The sequence below is a fragment of the Aethalodelphis obliquidens genome, unplaced genomic scaffold (genome assembly GCF_003676395.1).
Source record: "Aethalodelphis obliquidens isolate GAN/ISIS:26980383/991018 unplaced genomic scaffold, ASM367639v1 scaffold1, whole genome shotgun sequence".
Taxonomy (NCBI): domain Eukaryota; kingdom Metazoa; phylum Chordata; class Mammalia; order Artiodactyla; family Delphinidae; genus Aethalodelphis; species Aethalodelphis obliquidens.
Genome location: NW_020837945.1, coordinates 97,042,304 through 97,064,022, shown reverse-complemented (window position 1 = coordinate 97,064,022; position 21,719 = coordinate 97,042,304). Strand labels below are relative to the sequence as shown.

Here is a 21,719-nt window from a genome sequence, read left to right as displayed (position 1 = left end):
TATATAGAAGAACAAGTTCTATATCTTCTAACCTGCAGATATAGAAACTTCCACTGCAATCTGCATTTAGTCTTCTGTCAGTTTTAGCCCTTGAGAAGTCTCTTCCTCCTGAGTCTTACTGTAGGTGTATCTGGGCACTCAGGCTGCTTCCCAAGTTCTTGCTGGGTTCTGACCTTCCCTCAAGAGTCCCAAGTCATTCTCAAAGTGACATTTATTAAAACCTGTCCTTTGGTTCCATTAAGGAAAAAATTTTTTTAATTAATTAATAATTGATGATAGTTTTCCATATATTTTTTAAGGTTATTTTATGACATATAGGTTTATTTATTTATTTATTTTTGGCTGCGTTGAGTCTTTGTTGCTGCACATGAGCTTTCTCTTGTTGCATTGAGCGGGGGCTACTCTTCGTTGCAGTGCACAGGCTTCTCACTGTGGTGGCTTCTCTTGTTGCGAAGCACGGGCTCTAGGTGCACGGGCTTCAGTAGTTGTGGCACATGGGCTCAGTAGTTGTGGCTAGCAGGCTCTAGAGCACAGGCTCAGCAGTTGTGGTGCACGGGCTTAGTTGCTCCGCGGCATGTGGGATCTTCCTGGACCAAGGCTCGAGCCAGTGTGCCCTGCATTGGCAGGTGGATTCTTAACCTCCGTGCCACCAGGGAAGTGCCCATATATATATATATATTTTGATGCTAATTTATTTTTTTTAAACATTTTTATTGGAGTATCATTGCTTTTCAATGGGCATACATATATCCCCATATCTCCTCCCTCTTGCCTCTCCTTCCCATCCTCCCTATCCCACCCCTCTAGATGGCCACAAAGCACTGAGCTGATCTCCCTGTGCTATGAGGCTGATTCAATGCAATCCCTATCAAACTACCAACGGCATTTTTCACAGAACTAGAACAAAAAATTTCACAATTTGTATGGAAACACAAAGGACACCGAATAGCCAAAGCAATCTTGAGAAAGAAAAACGGAGCTGGAGGAATCAGGCACCCTGACTTCAGACTATACTACAGAGCTACAGTAATCAAGACAGTATGGGACTTCCCTTGTGGTGCAGTGGTTGAGAGTCCACCTGCCGATGCAGGGGACACGGGTTCGTGCCCCGGTCTGGGAAGATCCCACATGCCGCGGAGCGGCTGGGCCCATGATCCATGGCCACTGGGCCTGCGCGTCCGGAGCCTGTGCTCCGCAGCGGGAGAGGCTGCAACAGTGAGAGGACCATGTACTGCAACACAAAAAAAGACAGTATGGTACTGGTACAAAAACAGAAATATAGATCAATGGAACAAGATAGAAAGCCCAGAGATAAACCCACGCACATATGGTCACCTTATCTTTGGTAAAGGAGGCAAGAATATACAGTGGAGAAAAGACAGACTCTTCAATAAGTGGTGCTGGGAAAACTGGACAGCCCATATATTTTTTATATTACATGGTTTTAAAAATAATTATATTTGTATTTATTTCTATAAAGACTTGTGCATCAAGCTATTGTTAATAACATAGCTCTATTTAATAACATGGTCTCTAAGGTAAGTCAGAAGCTACTTTAAATATTTAGAAATACAGAGATTGTGATAAGTTGAATAATAGACCCTCAAAGATGTTCTAATTTCTGCAGTCTGTTAATAGGTAATCTTACATGGCAAATGGGACTTTGCAGAAGTTAACGATTTTGAGATGGAGAGATTTTTTTGGATTACCTGGTAGGCCTAATGTAATCAAAAAGTTCTTATAAGAGGGAAACAGTCAGAGTAGAAAGAAGCAGCTAAACTGCTGGCTTAGAAGATTGAGAAAGTGGCCAAAAGCCAAGGAATGTAGGTGAGTCCTAGGAGCTAGAAGAGACAAAGAAGTCCATCCTCTCCTCAAGTGTCCTGAAAGAACACAGCCCTGTCAACACCTGATTTCTAACCTACAGAACTGTGAGGTAATAAATTTATGTTTTTTAAAGCCACTAAATTGGTGACAGTTTGTTACAGCTTAGGAAACTAATACAGAAACATTTATAATAATGCAAGCCTTACCTTGTCTAACATACATACATACATACCATTGCCAGCACACTGGGAATTATATCGGTAACTCATATGTACCTGGGTCTTTCCCTCTGGAAATTTTTTGTCCTCCCTACTCTTTTTTTCTTCCCCTTCCCCTTCCCACTCATTATATTCTCTCTAGTGTTTCCAATCTGTTAAGTGGTGATCTCCTCAAAGAGAACATTTGGAACTAAACACACCCCATCCCCTGCCTGCCAATCTAAATTAGGGTCCCTGATGTTATTCTGTCTCATACACACTAACCCCTTATAAGATTTTTTAATTAGGCACTTATTTGAATGATAATTTTGTTGTGTTCATCTTTCTACTATTGCAAGCTTGATGGGTACACGCGCCATGCTTGATTTTGCTCACTGTTGTGAACCTAGCACATAGCAGGTATCCAGGAAATATTTTTTGGCTGACTGAGAACATTCTAGAATTCTGCAAATTTTGTAATATAGATTGAAAGCATGCCCCATAATGCAGTCCATCTGGGATCATGAGGCAACAAACCAACACACCACCTCCTCTTTCAGAGGACATGAAGCAGGCTGTGCATTAACTTTGATTTCCTCTGAAGTCTTAGTCAAAGTCATGATTATTTAGCCAGATGACAATTGATGGATGTTTTTCATGATGCACATATAATCTAAGAAATGCTACAGTATTTCTCAAGAATTCTCTTTAATAACATCCAGAATGCTTTGACTTGCTTTTATTTCCATTTGCACTTTATTGCTTTTCAATATAAATTGTAAATTCCTTCAAAGACACTTAAACATCCATTGAAGAACAGACTTTGAGAACTTCAAGAGATTAGTCTTCCTGAGTAATTATTTATGTCTTCTGCAATTTTGATTCCACTGGAGTTCAAGAATCAAAGCTAAGGATTTGTCTGAGCTCTTCTTGGGATGGAGAAGTGATTAACATTTGCGAAACATTTTTGTGAATCCTCAAAACACTGAACGATTAATGAGAAAGTGGTTACATTTTATTTATGTGTGTTTCAGAAACATCAAGCCAGGTGATTTCAATGTTTTTTTAGAAAAGCATTGGTCTTGACATATTATGTATTTTTCCCATATTATTCTGAATGTGTCTATGGTTTTTGCCCAGGTATAGCATCTTTGTTGAATAGTTGATCCTGATTTTAAATGCAAGGGTTTCAATGGAAAGGAAACACATTTTACTGAAGTATTATGAGATTCCTTTACGTTACTATGTCTACTAGGTTACTCCTGATAACAATCTGTGAGATAGATTTTATTAATCCCATTTTACAGAAGAGGAAATTGAAGGTCTTAGAGCTTAAATAACTGTTTAAAGCCAGAGATAAGGTCCATAGCCGTGCTGAGCCCCGCAACCCAAAGTTCCCACCATTTCCTCTAGACCACACAACCTTCAGTGGATCTTGCAGACCAGCACGGTATTCAGGACGGCTCCCTCTCTCTCAAAGCAGACCAGTCAGAATACCGCTTCCCTCAAAGCCCTATGCCAGGGGGCCCCATAACTCAAGATGGGAAATGGCTAAGTATCAATAGATGAGGATACTGGAACTTATTATACAAACCCTACTGTGTTCAGCACGGCCACTTTGACTCCTCTAATGTTATTATTCTCCTCAGAGCACAGGGTTTTGTGGCCATGTTTGCTGTGGCCATATCAAGATTTATACTCAGGTAACCCCACGGCAAAAACAGGTCTTCCCAGTGATGGGAAGAATTTGTAATAACCACAGCTCTTGGTTTCTGAAGTTATCAGAAGGCTTTAATGAAACATTTTGATTTTTCTGATTGTTTGTGAGCCTTCCATTAGGGATCACCTTTCATCACGTCACGGTGAAATGTAGGTGATGCTGTTACGCGTTTACTGACCACGATGTGAAGGAAGTAAGAATATCACAAACCTCCACTCCCAGTCACCTCTGAAATGCCATAAGCAGTTCTTAGTGCTTAGTCACTTATTAACAAACAAAGTTAATAAACTTCTCAGGCAGTAAACCCAGATGTGCTTTTTGGCATACCTGGCAAGTTCAGGATAAGTGCTTTACTGATATATTTGAACAATCAGTGATTCTTAGATAAAAGAATGTCTAGACCAACAGCAGACTACATAAACAGCTGTTCAGATGCCGAGTCAGATTCTACCTAGTACTCTCTTATTTGTACATATCCCACTCAAGAAAGGGAGAAAAAAATGCATTTTTTGATTAATCACCCCGTGTTTCATTAGTCTTTGTTTTTAATACTAAGGAAGCAACCAATGGCCCTTAAAGGTAGCATTTCTGTTACTGCTGTCATTTCTACTTAAAGCAAACTGGAAGATGAAATGTTTTTAAGGATAGTGGATGCTAAAAAACAAGTAACACCACAGGCACACAGGGCAGCCAACAAAACACAGGGATGCATTGAACAAGACAGTTAATAACTTCTCCAGTGTGAGGGCTTTTTAAACGGTTTGTTCTTTCACGATGACAAACCCCCAAGGTGATAAATTAAAAGGTTGACCCAGAAATTATTATTCAAATTTAGGTCTACAACAACCTAAATTGTCTGATTTTTTTTTTTTACTGAATTTGTTTGAATGTTCATCAAATACAAACATGAAACTCAAAATGTCTACTTGACTCTGTTTTGTAAGCTGAAAAATACCCAGAAAGCCTTTCTCTTTTCCTAGCAAAATGGCATGATATTATTTAGAAGTTGGAGAGAAAGCTTTCACTGCTTGCCCTGTAAAAAGGAAACAGCACAACCAGCAGAGTAGCTGACAAGTGACACAAATACAGTACATACTAATGCAGAGAGAGAAACAACCTTGAGAATTTAAACCGGTTGCACCAAAAAAAAAAAAAAAATCTTTATCCAGATATGTGGCCCCTCATGAATTATACTATTATTTTAGTTGATTTTACCTGACATCACCCTATGATTTTCTTCAGTGACAAGAAAATTGCAGCCGGCCCTTGACAGTCGGTCACAAATTGACTGAACAAAACAAAGTCAAAGAGTGAAGTAATCCCCAAGTAAATTTAATGAAACCTAAATCCCAAAGGGCAGCACACTTCTGTAGGCAATGGTCTTATTTAATAAATTTTTCCCTGCTTTCACTTTTAGAGCTATATTTACACAGACAAATTTAATTCATTGGGTTTACATTTCCTCTTTCTCTTCGTTTGTCCACCAGGAACAAACGGGAAGGACTGTAAACAGGTGTGTCAGTGTTCAGCTGAGAATGAGGAGTGTCACTCCATCACAGGGAGATGTACCTGTGTGCTGGGCTACCATGGAAACCGCTATCATCTCCGTAAGTGTGTTCTGTGCTTTAGCTGTAATTGATTGAAGAGACACTGATGCGGGGCGGGGGGGGGGGGGGGGGGGGGGGGGGTCATCACTCAGAATGCTAAAGGGCAAATGTTAATTCAAGCTTCTAATTCATTGCAAATCCCCTGGGAATTTTTATTGGAATGGTTGAAAACATACTTTCCTGTGTAACTCGTTCTCCTATTTGCCTTTTCTATTCAAAATATCCCCAAGAAAAAGATAAGAAATAAAGAAGAAAATATGAACCAATGATTATAAATCAATATACAGCAAATGGCAACATATTTAAGGTGATTCATAAAAGTAAGTTAGTTCCAGGATCTGCTTAGGAACAATCAAATTAAACAAATTGTTATTCTGGAATGAAAACAATGACTTGCTTAAATGACAAAATGCCAGTTGGCTCCCTGTTGTGTAATAAAAAAGAATAGTCCGTAGACCAGACACCTTATATTGATTTGTTAGGACATTTTAACATCGAAATGGTTATAGGAGAACACATGATAAAAAGTCCCAAAGAGCATGTTAAAATGTTCAGTCAGCTACTTAATTTTTAAGCTCGTAATTATTTATAATGGACTTTGTATAGGTTTAAGGATAAAATGATTTGGCCTCAGTTTCATTTTCTCCCCCAATTTGGCTTTTGCCACTCTTTCTCCCTAGTCGTTCCTATAAGAGATTTTTTTTCTACTTTCCTTTCCTAATTCTGCAAGTATATGGATGAGTTGGGGATATTTCCTAAAAAACGCCACCCATAAAAATAGACTTATGGTCAAGCTATTGGTTTTCATTTTCTACAAGCCATAGAATATATATTTTGAATCTCACTTCTCACATTTGTCCTAATTTTAAACGTTACCAGCTAAAAACACAATTAAGCATGTATGAAAATGGTTTCATACACCCATAGGACCCATAATGATTGCATCATTCAAACTTAAAATGAAGAACCAAAATATATGATTAGTAAAATTTCAATTATTTTTTTCGGTCATGGCAAATTTCAAGCACTTTTGCAGTGGAAGAAAAGAGTTATTTCCTCACATTTCATGCTGTCACATTTCTCAGGAAGAATTTCTTCTTGATATCAAGGGCGTTTCATCTGAATAAAATAAAATTAAGTTACATAAAGCTGAGAGTCCTTCCATTTCAGAAGACCAGCTACCTTGGGTTGAAGGAGGGGAGCTTCGCCTTGTAAAAGCCAGTCTGAGGCAGGGAGCCACTCCCTGACTAGTCAGATGGGCTTAGTTCCAGGCAACACGTGGTTGAAAGTTGCTGCAAAGGTTCCTTGGCAACATCCACTGTAATTACAGGACGATGAAAAAGGGTTCAAGAAAATATCCATGAAAGGTGTAGCTGGCTCAAAAGCAAAAGTTCCAGCAGCCAAAAACAACTGGGCTTTCATGTTCTCAGGGTCGGAGTGGAGAATCAACATTTTCTCTCGGCAGAGGCCAGAGGAAGCAGAAAAACTTGCAGTAGGAATCTCACCACTTGTTCATAATTTACACTGGGCAGGTCAGTCCCAGTCTGTGGATAGCATGAGGGGAAAAACAAACTGCTCGGTAGATGCAAACTCATCATGCTATCTATGTATTTTATGACCAATGAGAAATTGTATAAGCGACTACAGGTCCTGGAAATCTTTTGTTTCTCCAACCTGCAATACTATTTATTAGAAGTCTCTTTGAGAGAAATGAAGGCATTGGAGTCCTCTAAAACCATGGGCATTTCTGTTGACAGTATTCATAAGAACACCGTTACATTGGTTGAAGATGCTTTGAGAAACATGGGCCACAGGAAGCTCACCTGTGCCAGGAAGAAGATGTCAAGGCATTAGTGGAAGCTTAGGTTTAATGCTCTTCCTCATAGCAATAAAAATTCAAACAGACCACGTCTTAGTATCTGTTTTTAAGAGTAAAATAAAACTGCGGGCTTGCCTGGTGGCACAGTGGTTGAGAGTCCGCCTGCCGATGCAGGGAACACGGGTTCGTGCCCCGGTCCGGGAAGATCCCACGTGCCGTGGAGCAGCTGGGCCCGTGAGCCATGGCCACTGAGCCTGCGCATCCGGAGCCTGTGCTCCGCAACGGGAGAGGCCACAACAGTGAGAGGCCCGCGTACCGCAAAAAAAAAAAACTGTGCAACAGTGGCTGGTGTGTGTGTGAGTAACCTGATCAAATACTACTAGGAAAACAGACTGAAAAAACAGATTCATGCTTTTCATTTGCTTTGGAGCTAAGTGTCTCAAGATACAGTCACAATGTTGCCTGTTCTAAGCTTCTAATAAAGCTACCAAATGTCACTCACATCATCAGTAGCCTTCAACATTTAAACAAATCAGAACTGTGAATTCATTTCCAAGCTTCTTCTTAGTTAATCCCTTTCATGTAGAGGGGATAGTACAAGGATGGGGAAAAATAGTCATCTTCTAATGGAAAATAACCAAATATCCCTTGCCAGAGAAACAGAATTTCCTGGGAGAGCTAATTGTAATGAATAGAGCGAAGGCCAAGTAATGGTCAAAGTGGAACTTTAGGAAATGAGGGAGGGGAGACCAAACACACAAACAAACCAAATGAAATCATTATGTCCTGGGTGTATGTTTCCTTGTTAAATTTAGTGAACACCAGAGCAAGAAATGTATGCATGATTCCAGAACTTTCACATAACTACAGAATTATATGAGGAAGTGGAACTGTCAGTAAAATAACTTATTCTTGGGGAAAAAGTTATGGGCACTTTTGTAAACACATATCATACTCTTGATATAACTTTAATGAGTTGCGGGACTAAAAGGTTAGCGCATCTACTGTCTTTCAACAGATGTTATGCTCAGTAGGTTAATTTCATCAAGTTCAGTGTTCTGATTTCAAAAAGATAATTAAGTTGAAGGCTTATTTTTTTTTCTATATACGAAAAAGGAATAGCAAGGGATGATGCTTTTCAAATGCAAAACCGCCATTCAGGTAGTTTGAAAATGAGTATATGTCAGAGAGAAATTGTTTTCCAAGTACCTTCAACTCAAATGAAAGCGATCTCAAAATATAAATCTTTACACATATCACTTATATAAATTCATCAAGTAATGGCATATAAACTCTTTCTTCCTTTTAACTGAAATGCTGATTCTGTTATATGTATTATTATATCCACAATTTAACATTTCCCTTATTAATAAATATGTAAATTTCACTTTATTGGGTGTTTCCCTTTTCCCTATTTGCACAAAAATCCTTGTCACTTTTCACTTCCTAGTCATGTGACTACAGAATTTTCTATGCCAATCCATTCTTATTAATTTAACCTCCTTTTTGGAAGCAACATGCCAGCAGTGCACCCAAGACTTCATTGTTCCCAACTGCATACCTTTAGCTTGCTTTGTGTTTTTTTTCTCTAATATCAAGCAACCAAACATTCTTTTTAAGCATCACACATAGTAATAATAAAAACTATTTAAAAATTACATTCTGAAAGATTGACCCGGATAGACATGAAAGCATTTTATATCTTGGTGAATAAGAGAAGAAGAGGAGGGACTTGCCCCATGGCGCAGTGGTTAAGAATCCACCTGCCAATGCAGGGGACAGGGGTTCGAGCCCTGGTCCGGGAAGATCCCACATGCCACGGAGCAACTAAGCCTGTGCACCACAACTACTGAAGCCCACGTGCCTAGAGCCCGTGCTCCGCAATGAGCAGCCACTGCAGTGAAAAGCCCGTGCACCGCAACGAAGAATAGCCCCCAGAGAAAGCCCGTGCACAGCAATGAAGACTCAGCACAGCACAAAATAAATAAATACATTTTTTAAAAAAAGAGAGAAGAGGAGGTAGAGACTGTTTTTAAACCACTAGTTCTGTTTTTAGGTATACTCTATTGAATTTTTGTGCGGGAGAAAAATAACTTCTCTAAGAGGACTAAAGAATGCTGTTTACCAAAGAAGTGTCCATTAGCTATGAGAATTGACATCCCTTGGAAGGAGGGAACAACAGAAGAGAATGTGAAGTGCATCCATCATTTTTCATAGAGAGTAATAAAGAAATACAGCAGCTGCAGAGAAGTAACCTTTGGTAGGAATGATTTTAGGTGTTTTGCTTTCCATCCCCATCATGAAGGGTTTTATTTTAAAACTGAAAGAGAAGGGGGGGAAGAAGAAGTTATTCTTTGAGACTCAAGCTGAGAGCATGGGTTTTAGGACAGGATGTAGATAGGGATTATAAACGATCTGAATCTCAATAAAAACCATTCTTTGGCTTCTACCTCTAAAACCTGCTACTTGTGCAATACTCCAAAGTGTTCTTTACCATTTGATTCTTATATAGAAATACAGGATAAATGGGAAGGAAGCAAGTGTCATCCAGTCTCTGGTTTAGTCATTTTTAGAGCTGAGCTTCCAAGTGAAAAGATTTTGCAAGAGGAAGGACCTAAAGCAAATATGAAGCCTTTGGACTCAGGTCAAGCAGGTAGGGAAAGCGTTTTGCCATGTGCCCACCAATGATCCTGCCACCATGAATGAAATAATGGCTACCATTGACTTGGGAGCTATCTGAATTTGGCAATATGATAGATGCTCTACTTGTTCACACAATAAGCCTGTGATTCTGTCATCATCCCCTTTGGGAATGAAGAACCAGGAACTCAAAGGAAGGACTGACTTAACAACACTAGCAAGTGGAAGATATAGGGTTCAAATTATAGTCCATTCAAAATTTCCTACAGCTCTATATTTTTAATATATGACAGGAAAAAATAAATTTATCTTTAACAGATGACAGAATTTTGTGCAGTAAAAATTTCAAGTGACTACAATCTAGGCCTCAACTTCCTCATCTTAAAATAAGAGTTGAATCAGATGGACTTGAGGTCTCTTGAAACGCAAACTTCTATGATTTTAAGACTTTAAAGTACCAGACATTTCATAGAGCAGGAGAATATCATATTTGGAAGTGCTTCAAAGTTAATCAAGTGCTTGAATCCCTGCTGCATTTTCTCTGCTAGTTAACTTATCCTATTTCTGCTGGAACTCCTACAAAGATGGGTAACTCATTACCTCCTGGAAAAAGCTTATTCCAGTCCTGGACAGCTCTTTCAGAACGTATTTCCTTATTGAGATAAAATCTACCTTCCTCCTTTTCCATGAGACTTCCTTTTCATGGGTGAAGCAGTTCTATCTTCTTAGGTCTACTTTCTCCTGGCTAAACACCCTCAACCTTTCAATCATTGCACAGATAATGTGGTCTTCAGGTCACTCTTTGTCCTGTTCAATCTCCTTTTATCTTGAAGTCTGGCCATTTATCTGTCTCTCACACAGGTATCAGAATGGTTGGCCATGCATCCATGGATATAAGAGTAGAAAACTGAGAAACTAACAGAAAATGAAGATGCTTCCTCCATGCTTGGTGCCATTTTGAATTCTTATTTGTATTAAACCCAGATCATTCCAGATAAGACAAATTATAATACTTAAACATTAATTGAAATAATGATTTTTTCTAGGCTGGAATGAAACAACCTTGTTCAGTGCATTGTCTTTTATTCTGAGCATTCTCCAAAACTGGGTCAATTTTCAAGGAAACTCAAAGTTAAGTTTCTTATATCTTATGAATGAACAGCATCAGGAATTTTATGTCCCCTTCCATATTTCTAAGGCATGTATCTGTATCAACTCATATCCTCAGATATGTCCATGACTTGAATCGGTAGCTTGAAGGTGATTAAAAATACCAAAGTAATTGGAATGTTGAGTTAACCACACGACTATGGGCATGAAGCTAAACACTGATAGCTTCAAGTTACAGTACCACATATTTTGTTCTCCTTCAATAGGTTGCCCAAAAGGCACTTATGGTCCTTATTGACAAAGGAAGTGTAAGTGACTGAACGGTGGCAGCTGCGACACCATGATTGGCACCTGTGACTGCCCTCCTGGCTTCATCGGGGCTGACTGCAGTCAAAGTAAGTCACTCTACGTACTGTGAAGCAGCTATGCTGAAGCAGAGTTTTAAAGAACTGCACTTAGAGAGTAAATGTGGTCGCATTTATTTTACATACTGATTTATTGCAGTAACAGCAATCAGCAACTGACCTGTATTCTAGGTTGAGGAGTACTTACAGCAGGCATTTGACTGAGAGCTGAAGTCAGTGAAGGCAGCCGGAGAGAGACCTTTGGTCACATCCTCTCTTGCCCCCAGAAGTGCTGGACCCAAGTCAGGATAAGAAAATCTGTTTGGCAACATCAGAGCAGACTGGAGATTCCTGCGTACAAAATGTCAAACTCATTGTCCAAAGTTCCACAATTTCATTTATCCTCAGCAATTTCCCAGTTCAAAATTAAGTAGTTCCTCTAGTTACCAAAAAGTAACCATTTCCTGAAAATCTGAAGACCTTAACCACCGATCATACAAACAACTATTGACATCAAGGGACCAGATGTAAATTAAAGTTTCCTTACAAATGCACTGGCTTAGACATCATGGGAATATCCTTAGCAAATACATTTTGCTTTCATCAGATCTGCCATTTTCTAACTATTTAGACAGTTTGTAAGATGATGATGAGGCAATGAGTAGGAGAGGGCGTGGTGGGGAGGTGGTCCTGGCAATGCTGTGTTCTTTGACCTAGTGCTGTTGATGAGGATGTTTGCTTCACGATCCTTCACTGATGTGTGCATTAATGTTTTTTTGTTGTTTGTTTTTGTTTTTGTTGTTTTGCAGTACGCAGGCCTCTCACCGTTGTGGCCTCTCCCGTTGCGGAGCACAGGCTCCGGACATGCAGGCTCAGCGGCCATGGCTCACGGGCCCAGCCACTCTGCGGCATGTGGGATCCTCCAGGACCGGGGCACGAACCCGTGTCCCCCGCATCGGCAGGCAGACTCTCAACCACTGCACCACCAGGGAAGCCCGTGTGCATTAATGTTTTTGTGCACTATTCTGTATCTTGTACTTCACAAAAGAGTGAAGATCTTAAAGATAGAAGGGCTGTGATTGTAAACTTGAGATTCGTTTATTTGGAAGAATGATAATGAAGTTTGTGATCAGGCAGAACACTAAATTGTTATGTGCTAAAGATATCCAGAATGCTTATCTTCCGTAGGCAGGTAGTTACTCTGTCTTCTTTGTAGGAGGGTAATTTTAATTACTCTGCTTCAGTACCCTGCTGTTCTGAGGATAAAAGATGAATAAGATAAAGTCCTGGCTCCAAGTAGCAGAAAATTGAAACCTAACGGGTACTGCCTCTGAGGCCTCAAGGGCCAAGTTATCTCTGAGTGAAGGCCAACCCATAAGCATCTCCCAAAGAAGGTTCTAACTGGCTCCTTTGTGTTTGTTCTTCAAAGAAAGTCGTTGGAGAAATTTCTTAATTTCCTTAGGCCAGAGCATCTTCAAAATTTACGTTTTCCCTGAATATTGGGAGTAGTTTTGTCTTCAGAAAGCCGTGATTCCCTTCTTTGCTTTGACGGCTAGGGAAGTCAGAGCCATATTTGCAGTCCACCTCTTACAAGTTCAAAGAATTATGATATTCGTTTATGTATACACCGCTACTACATTTTCCCTTCACTTGATTCTCACAGACATTTATTTTATCTCTGTTGTATCTATATTTTGATAAGCATCTCAGTGAAATTGTGGAGTGAGATTGCAGCAAAGCAAGCAAATTAATAAATGTGTTAATTTATGAATAAATTAATTTTTAATTTATATTCATAGTATGAATGAAATAGATATAATCTATTAAAAGTAATTTAACAGATTTGTTGATTTTTAATAAATGCACAATAGATGTATAAATACATAAATAAATATTTGGAGATATGAGCATAATGGATCCTATATCAATGCATAGAAATGTAAGCTAAAATTTTAGAGTGGACTTTAAGAGGAAACTTACTCAAGATTATCACATACACACATACGCAGGCAAAGACAACCATGTGGTAAAGCAAGACTGAGTCTGTGTCATTTATGTCATATACGTATATAAATGTCTGACACAATATATTTGGATGGAATTCCTGATATCAACTAAAATTGCACTTAGTAAGCAAGAATTTGAACAGGTCCCTTTTTACTTTGGTTTTTTGAAGTAAACTTTTAAACTGAAAACTGAAGGCAAATCAGGGAAACCTATTTGACTAAAAGAAAAGGTCATGTATTTACACGTTTTTAAAAATCTTGACCGGCAAAACGTTTTAATAAGGAAAATCTGGTTTCCTTTTGCTCTGCTTTGTTTTGTTCCTTCCTGCAGCTTGTCCTGAAGATCACTACGGGCAGGACTGTGTCCAGCGGCGTTCCTGTGGCTCAGGACAGTGTGACCCAGTGACTGGAGGGTGCCAGTGTCCCCCCCGGCCAAATGGGAGCCAGGTGTCAGCAAGGTAACAATGCCTTCAGGGTCACCTTGTTCGTCCAGGCACTAATTAAGCTAAACTTTGAAGGCAGTTGCCAGGGCATATAATTAAGTGGGCATTGTTTAGAACACTTTCTTCTTAAATGTGGCTTTAATAACATGAAAGTACACACTCCCGTAGAGTTATAAAGGAAATAGTCTACTGGGGAGTAAACAAAAACAAAGAATAATTTACACATAGTCTTGACTAGGAGCAAATTTTTAAGTAACTGGCTAACTTTTGTAAAACTACCTCGAATTGTGTGTTGGAGGTACCTAATTGTATCAGCTGAAGAGTTTTATGTCCTCATCAATTTTCAACCCAGTGAAATCTGTAAGAAAAATGAGAGAAGAAAAAAAAACATGATCTTGGTTTAAAACTGCAAAACTTTCTTGAACTAAATAGTATTATTTATTATTATCATAATAACAATCATGATAACTGAAGAACTGTCAAGTTCAATGAAAAGACATGCATAGAGGTTGTTGGGCCCCTACAGCTCTTGAGTGGGGTCAGCAGAGCAGCTGTTTCTCCATGGCATACACAGAGGAGGAAACCTAATGACCCTTTGTTGAAATACAAGAGTCGGGTGTGTGGGCAGGCTGCAGCTTTCTTGAACCCCACCTGACATCACAAAGTGGCAGGAAAATGGGATAAAACCAAGAAGTGCACAGACATATTATCTTTTCAAGTCTTCTCTAGAATAGAGGGGAATCTATGGACTATAAGCGGCCTTGCAAGCTAAAGGGAGGCTGAGCCTACCCACACATATCCCATGACTTGTGTCATATGGAGTCTTACTCTGGACCAAGGAGGCAGCCTAATAGCTAAAATCATTTTTCTAGCCCCGAGTTGATACTAGCCCCCTAAAAAATTACAGGTGCACAAGAAACCAATCTGTTACATTAAAACAACTTGGCGCATATAAAAACCTTCCCTCATCTTGGAAACAAAATATGAAACTGTTCAAAGCTTTTTTAGTACAAATTCTGTAAGAAGGAGAAAGGAGAAAAGGAATACAGAAACAAAAGCAGACAAACGCAGAGCAAAAGAGTTTTGTTACGGAGCCCATGAAAGTATTATCCAGAATTTCTTGCAAGCATTCGAAGGACATAATGAAAAAATGTTCCCTATAAATTGTGAGTGCAATGCAGAGATACAAGGGTTCATGGAATAGATGAAAAGACAACAAAGGGAAATGAAAAAGTAAGCTGGCAGAGTTCAGAAAGAAGTGGAAATGAAAATTAAACCTCACATCATATAAATGTAGACCACATTGAACGCAGGTATTGGGAGAATGGAATCTGCTGATGCGACAACCACGTACATGGAGAATATACTTGAGGAAAATGAAAACAGTGAAATGGAAAAAATAAACAAATATAAAAATGGAAAAGAAAATATTCATGTATAATCAATATGTTTTTCCCCTGAAATGAAAGATCTGCTGCTACAGATTGAATGAATACATTCTATTCCTAGAAATACTAGTTAGGATTGATCTTAAGCGAGGGGAAACTATTGGCGATGTAAGAAAAAACATGAGATCTTATATGAAGAGATGGGGAAAATCACTCTGGCTTGATACTTCACAGCAATATTTATTGCTAGCATATGGCTATCAAAGCCTATGAAGTTCTAGGGAAAAAATATGACTCAAGTATTTTATACATAGTTAAACTGTTAAGAATAACCTATGATGGAAAATAAACAACAATTTTTAATAATCAAAAGTTGCTGGGAATATAGTAGCCATAAAATATTTTGAAGAAGCTTCTAGAAGATAAATTTGAGCAACAAAGTAATACGTGCAAAATCTCTGGTAAAAAAGACGTCTAGTGGGTGTTAATTCTATTTTAATTATGGCTAAGTTTAAAACAAATATGGGAATTATGGTGACACGGTATATGATAAATATATAGATACTTTACATGATAAAAATGTTGAGATTTCAGCATAACGAGCATAAGCTGAAAGGGAAGAGAGGCTGGAGGAGTATAAGTATCTTGATCTTATTTCTTCATTAAAGTTTGTGGGATGGGAGGGACAAATCTAGGTCAAAACATATTGTTCAAATATGACATCTCTATAAATACGTTTAAGTGTATAAAGATAAATGCTGGAGTTTAGAATGCTGTAATTTAGAATTTAAGACTAAAGATACAGCCAAGTACAATCAGGTGAAAAGAGGAATGAGAAAAATTCGGAGAAAGCAGAATCATATCAATTCCATCACCACTCATACTGGTGAGTCAATATATACCAAATGAAGAAACTCATTGTATTTTATATTATATGCACTGTCTAAAGAAGATCCTCTAGATTATACAAAATTATGTTTATACGGTTTTCACTTAGAAAAACTGGAGTACACACCCACCTTAGCTTGGAAAACAAGACTCTAGAATAAAATGAAGGTAAATAAATGGGTACAGACACACCAAGCACATGTGAACAAAAATAAAGCAGTAGGCATGACATCAATGTTAACTTTTATAATTAATAAGTGAATTGCTAACAAGGAGTAAAAGCTATGGTAAGAGAAAAAAAGAGCATGATGTAGTAGGGCTTGAGAGTACTAGATGGGCTGAAATTTTAAAACAAGTGGTCAGGGTAAGTCTCTTTGAAAGAAGTGAGACATATGATACAGAAAAAAGCTGGTAACCATGATGTTTTTTAGCAGGGAGACTGGAAGACTAGAGCACAGGGATGCAATACTTTTTTCTGTAATATATATACCTTTTTCTGTAATATACCATTTGAAATATTTATCGTGTAATTACAATAACTTTTAGAAAACAATAAAGTTATTTACACAATTCTGTGTGAATATTGTTCTGGAACTTAGACCTCTGGAAAGAAAGATTTCTAAGTACTCTTCACTCTTCCAATTATGTTTTTTTATCCAAAGTCTTATCTTGGAGTCCTATATTTTCACAGATTCACCAGTTTCATCAGTACATTTCAGCATTCAGGTTGGAAGATGAATGGGCCTCCTGGTTGATGAGGTGGTTCTGGAAGGGTGAAAGGGACACATATGAAAGTTTATTTTTATAGTCTAAGACTTGGTATCACTGATTTTGCTTAACTGTCTTAAAGGCAAAACTCAAAAACACATATGATGACAATTCAACCATTACTTGCACAACTATACCTGTTTTTTTAAATAAACAAAATTGAAATGCTTCTTTCATTTGAGACTAAAGTTAAGCACACCTATTCAGTTAAATAAAGGCAAGGAAGACAGTGTCATACAAATTGAATTCAAGTATGTGCTCTGTTGTGTATTAACCAAAGGCTTTAGGGCAAGTTAAAAAAATTTTTTCTCTACCGTTTCTCCCACCATCTAAAATAGAAAGAGAAGCCAGAAGGTTCTAGGTTTGAATCTTGGTTCTTATCTTTACTGGCTGCTTAAGCCCGAGCAAGAGTTAAGTTTCTCAGCTTCAGTTTTCTCAAGTATAAAATAAGAATACTGTTACCCACATCAGAGAAATATGTGTAAGCATTAAATGAGATAATTCATGTGGAAAATATCATTATGTAAAACTACTATAAACTAGAGGGTATAAATGGCAGGATTTTGGCCAAATCTAGCCACAAATGTGTTTGAATTGGCTGACATAGTTTTGGCTTCCACAATGCTATAAAACAATTTTAATTAGTTGCCAACTTTCAAATATTGGATGATTTCATATAAAATATGGATTTTTAGTTTTCCTGAAAAAAATCACATTAGCTGGCTGTATTGGGCTCATATCCATCTTGGCAAAACCAAATAAATGTAAGTGACGGTTACTCTCCCCCTGGTGGCACTTCCTGTCATTCAGTTATTTTCCCCCTGACAATGAAGGCTCAATTTCCCTTATGTCTGGTCAGCTTCACTCATGTGTAGCTTAACTCCTCTTGCCAGTGCATTTTTGTTGGTGTCACCCACCACTTTGTGCTGAAGTGCTTTTCAGATTTCAGCAGAGAAACATTAAGGAACAAATGACTGGTCCGTCTTCTTTATCAATTATGAGATTAAATACATCAAATCTCCCATCACCACTCTAAGGTTGATCTCTATCCATGGGGCATCTCCAATTCCTGAAGTATACCAGGCACATAGTTATGAGCTCAATAAATATTTATGGAGTGAATGAAAACATGAATGAAAGACTGTGATGTGCTTACTACCCTACGGATACATGTGAGTAGTTGTTTGTTTTAATTTGAGCATTTAAAAAAATGGTTTGGCGAGGGCTTTCCTGGTGGCGCAGTGGTTGAGAATCTGCCTGCCAATGCAGGGGACACGGGTTTGAGCCCTGGTCTGGGAGGATCCCACATGCCGCGGAGCAACTGGGCCTGTGAGCCACAACTACTGAGCCTGCGCATCTGGAGCCTCTGCTCCGCAACAAGAGAGGCCGCGATAGTGAGAGGCCTGCGCACATTGATAAAGAGTGGCCCCCGCTTGCCACAACTAGAGAAAGCCCTCACACAGAAATGAAAGACGCAACACAGCAAAAATAAATTAATTAATTAATAAACTCCTACCCCCAACATCTTCTAAAAAAAAAAAAATGGTTTGGCTATATAGATTTCTTCCTGAAGATTACTTACTGAAGCAGAGAAAAATGTTTGCTGTGTGACATTTTTATTGTTTGATTTTTAAAATTTTTACTACAGGATGTCCCCCAACGAGGTATGGCCCAAACTGTGAGCTAAAATGTACCTGTAAAAATGGTGGCCTTTGCAATCCTGTGGATGGAAGCTGTACCTGTGCCCTTGGCTGGACAGGAAATTATTGTGAAAAAGGTAAGTTGATTACTACCTTCTTTCATTCAATAAAAATCTACAGCATAGTGCCATTGGTTGATAAAGTATAGTACAGACCTGTGAAGGAGCTCTTTTCCAATAAGTTTATACAAGTTGTTTATAATTATGATTGCATTTCCAATAAAAATAATGTTATGTTAATACTGATTGATTTTTTTACCTTGTTACTGGAATACCACATGAAAACTCTTAAAACTCTTAAGTAATTGAAATAGTATTCATGCGAAAGAGCTCCTTTGAGACCTGAATCCCACTCCCCACCCCCAGCAAGTTCTTGAGGCAGGCGGGATGGAGGATGCAGGGCCCTGGGCAGAGCCAGTTCACATCAGGAGTGGACCCAGCTGCAAGAAGTGAAGTGCAGGATTCTGGGAGCAGAGGTCTCCAAACTGCACCTCATCGGGAGAAATTTAATCATGCACCACCATAAATGTACTTTTATTTAGAAGTGACATTCATGTGCTTCTCCACTAATATGTACATTATAAAGGTTTAAATTGATAATGAATGGATAAAGATAAAGATCAATAGTTGTTCTAATGTTTTCTTTTGGAACCACAGTTGATAATTTTGTACAACACTGAAAAGCATGCACCATAGTTAGAGCACACTATTGTGGGAGGTAGTGTTGTGTTTTTGCAGAATATTGAGAAAAAGCAGTGAGGCGGAGCATGGGTGAGAACACTGTGCTTGGGGCCTAAACTTGGGGTGCCCTGAGTGAAACATAACCCACAGTGAACTTTTACCTAGATGGTTCCAACTTTGGGGGCTATGGCTCTTTAGACCTGCGGCCCTAACATACTCTCACAGTGAGTGTGAGTACCCACCATCCTTTGCCGCTAATTTGACCGTCGTGAAACTCGGCAGCGTGGCACAGGCGAAAGCACCTTGCACTGGGGGTGGATAACCCTTAGGCTAATCTCTGCTCTGCTGACCATGCTCTGTGCCTTGGAGAGGTTCACAACCTCTCCCTGAGTTTCCCATCTGAAAGTGAGTATGGTGACACTTTGAAATGACAGCCCTTCTAAATCCAACATTAAAGACCATTTTTCACAGAATTTTTAAAAACATGGATATCCTCCCTAATTCATCGGAAACAGCTCCTATCAATTTTGTGATATTTGGGACTCCTAAATCAGAGGAATAGCAGTGTGTTTAGAATAGATGTGTTCATGTTGTTTTTGTTTCTAATTCAGAGTTGGATAATTCTAGCATTTGGGGTTGTGGGATATTTTAACTTTTGATTCTATCATTTAAACTCTTTATTATGGAACATTTCAAACACATACAAGAGTTACTGAGTCATGGGGTAAGTACAAATGTAGTTTTGCAACATACTGACAGATTTTCTTTCATGTGGGATTGTACCATATTGCATCCTCATAAACAACATATAGAATGCCTGTTTCCTCACAAGGGAATCAAAAGAGTATATTATCAAAGTTTTGGTGAGAAATGTTGTATTAGTGGAGTTTTCATTTTTATTATTATGAATAAAGTTTAGCATCCTCTTTAATGGGTAAGGACCTTTTTCTATAAATTGTCTATTTGTACTGTAAATAGTTGTATTTTTTGTGTGCCCATAGGAGGAGGTGAGCTCGGGGTCTTTTTTATTCCACCATCTTGACCACTACCATCCCTGCATGGCTTTTTTTTTTTCCAACAGGATAATTGGGTTTCTAACATGACAGCTGACTTTTTTTTTTTTTTTTTTTTTTTTGGCTGTGTTGGGCTTTCATTGCTCTGTGCAGGCTTTCTCTAGTTGCAGCGAGCGGGGGCTACTCTTCCTTGCACTGCACAGGCTTCTCATTGCAGTGGCTTCTCTTGTTGCAGAGCACGGGCTTTAGGTGTGCAAGCTTCAGTAGTTGTGGCACGCGGGCTCAGTAGTTGTGGCTCACGAGCTCTAGAGAGCAGGCTCAGTAGTTGTGGCACGTGGGCTTAGTTGCTTCGTGGCATGTGGGATCTTCCCGGACCAGGGCTCGAACCCGTGTCCCCTGCATTGGCAGGAAGATTCTTAACCACTGTGCCACCAGGGAAGCCCGACAGCTGACTTCTTAAACCAAAAGTTTTCAGGTCTTCCTATGGCTTGGAAATGATATAACATTTCCACCGCATACTCTTGGATACAGCCAGTTATGGGTTTAGCCCAGATTCCACAAGGGAATTGATGACGCAAGGGTGTGAATCCTAGGAGATGTGCTTCATTAAGAGCATCTTTGGATTATAGATTCTGCATGATTCAAAAGACTTTTTTTTTTGTTTTTATAAAATATGTCTTTCCTCTGTTTTTTAGAATTTTGAGTCATAATTAGGCATGGAGTCCCCATTCTCCGGTTTTAGAGGAATTCAACCAGGTTTTCTTTTAATACTTCTATGATACCATTTTTGACATTCAATTCTCTGATCAATTTAAAATATTTTTCCTGGTGTATGGTGTGAGGAATAGATCCATTTCTCCCCTTATGTGGCTTTTCAGTTGTCATAATGCAGGTTTTACAAGTCTATCTTCCCCACTGATTAAAGATGCAGGCTTCATCAAATACTAAACATTTATATGCAGTTAGGTATAGTTCTGGATGCTCTGTTCTATTGATCTGTCTATTTATGTGAAAATGCAATAATATTTTTATTATGAAGTCTTTATTATATGTATTTGTCCTGGCAGGGCTAGCTGCCCTTCATTGCTCTTCTTTTTCAGGGATTTCCTGGTGCTATTCTTGTTTGTCCTTCCAAATGAAATTTATAGTCAAATCATCTAGATGCAAAAAAAAATCAGGTTTCTTCCCACTGTTTTGCTGTCCTCTGTGTCTACTCTTTTAAGGAGAATTAACATATTTCTGATATTAACTCATTTCATTCAAGAATAAACATTGTTTATCCTTCCATTTGTTCAAGCTATGTGTTCCCCAATAAGTAAAACATTTGATTTTCATATTCGTATTATGATATAGCTATTAATTTTTAATTTATTCAGTATTTTTACTAATTTTTAATTATTGTCAGATGTTTCTTCTGCATTTATGAGATTAATAATATGATTTTTCTCTTTAGGTTGATAAATATGATGGATTTATCAATGAAATTTTTGTAATATTACATGACCTTTCATTCTTGGAATAAATACTATTTAGTTGTGATATATTACTTTATAATATGTTGTTGGCTTCTGT

At 38.5% G+C, this 21,719-nt stretch overlaps 1 long non-coding RNA gene across 1 annotated transcript; it reads left to right on the top strand.

Annotated features, from left to right (window-relative positions):
• The first annotated feature begins 1,862 nt into the window (after nucleotides 1–1,862).
• LOC113623308 (uncharacterized) lies at nucleotides 1,863–20,335 on the top strand. The gene is made up of 5 exons (XR_003433883.1): nucleotides 1,863–1,933; nucleotides 5,229–5,348; nucleotides 11,184–11,312; nucleotides 13,599–13,725; nucleotides 18,403–20,335. It is a non-coding gene; the product is annotated as an uncharacterized LOC113623308 (long non-coding RNA).
• The last annotated feature ends 1,384 nt before the right edge of the window (nucleotides 20,336–21,719 follow it).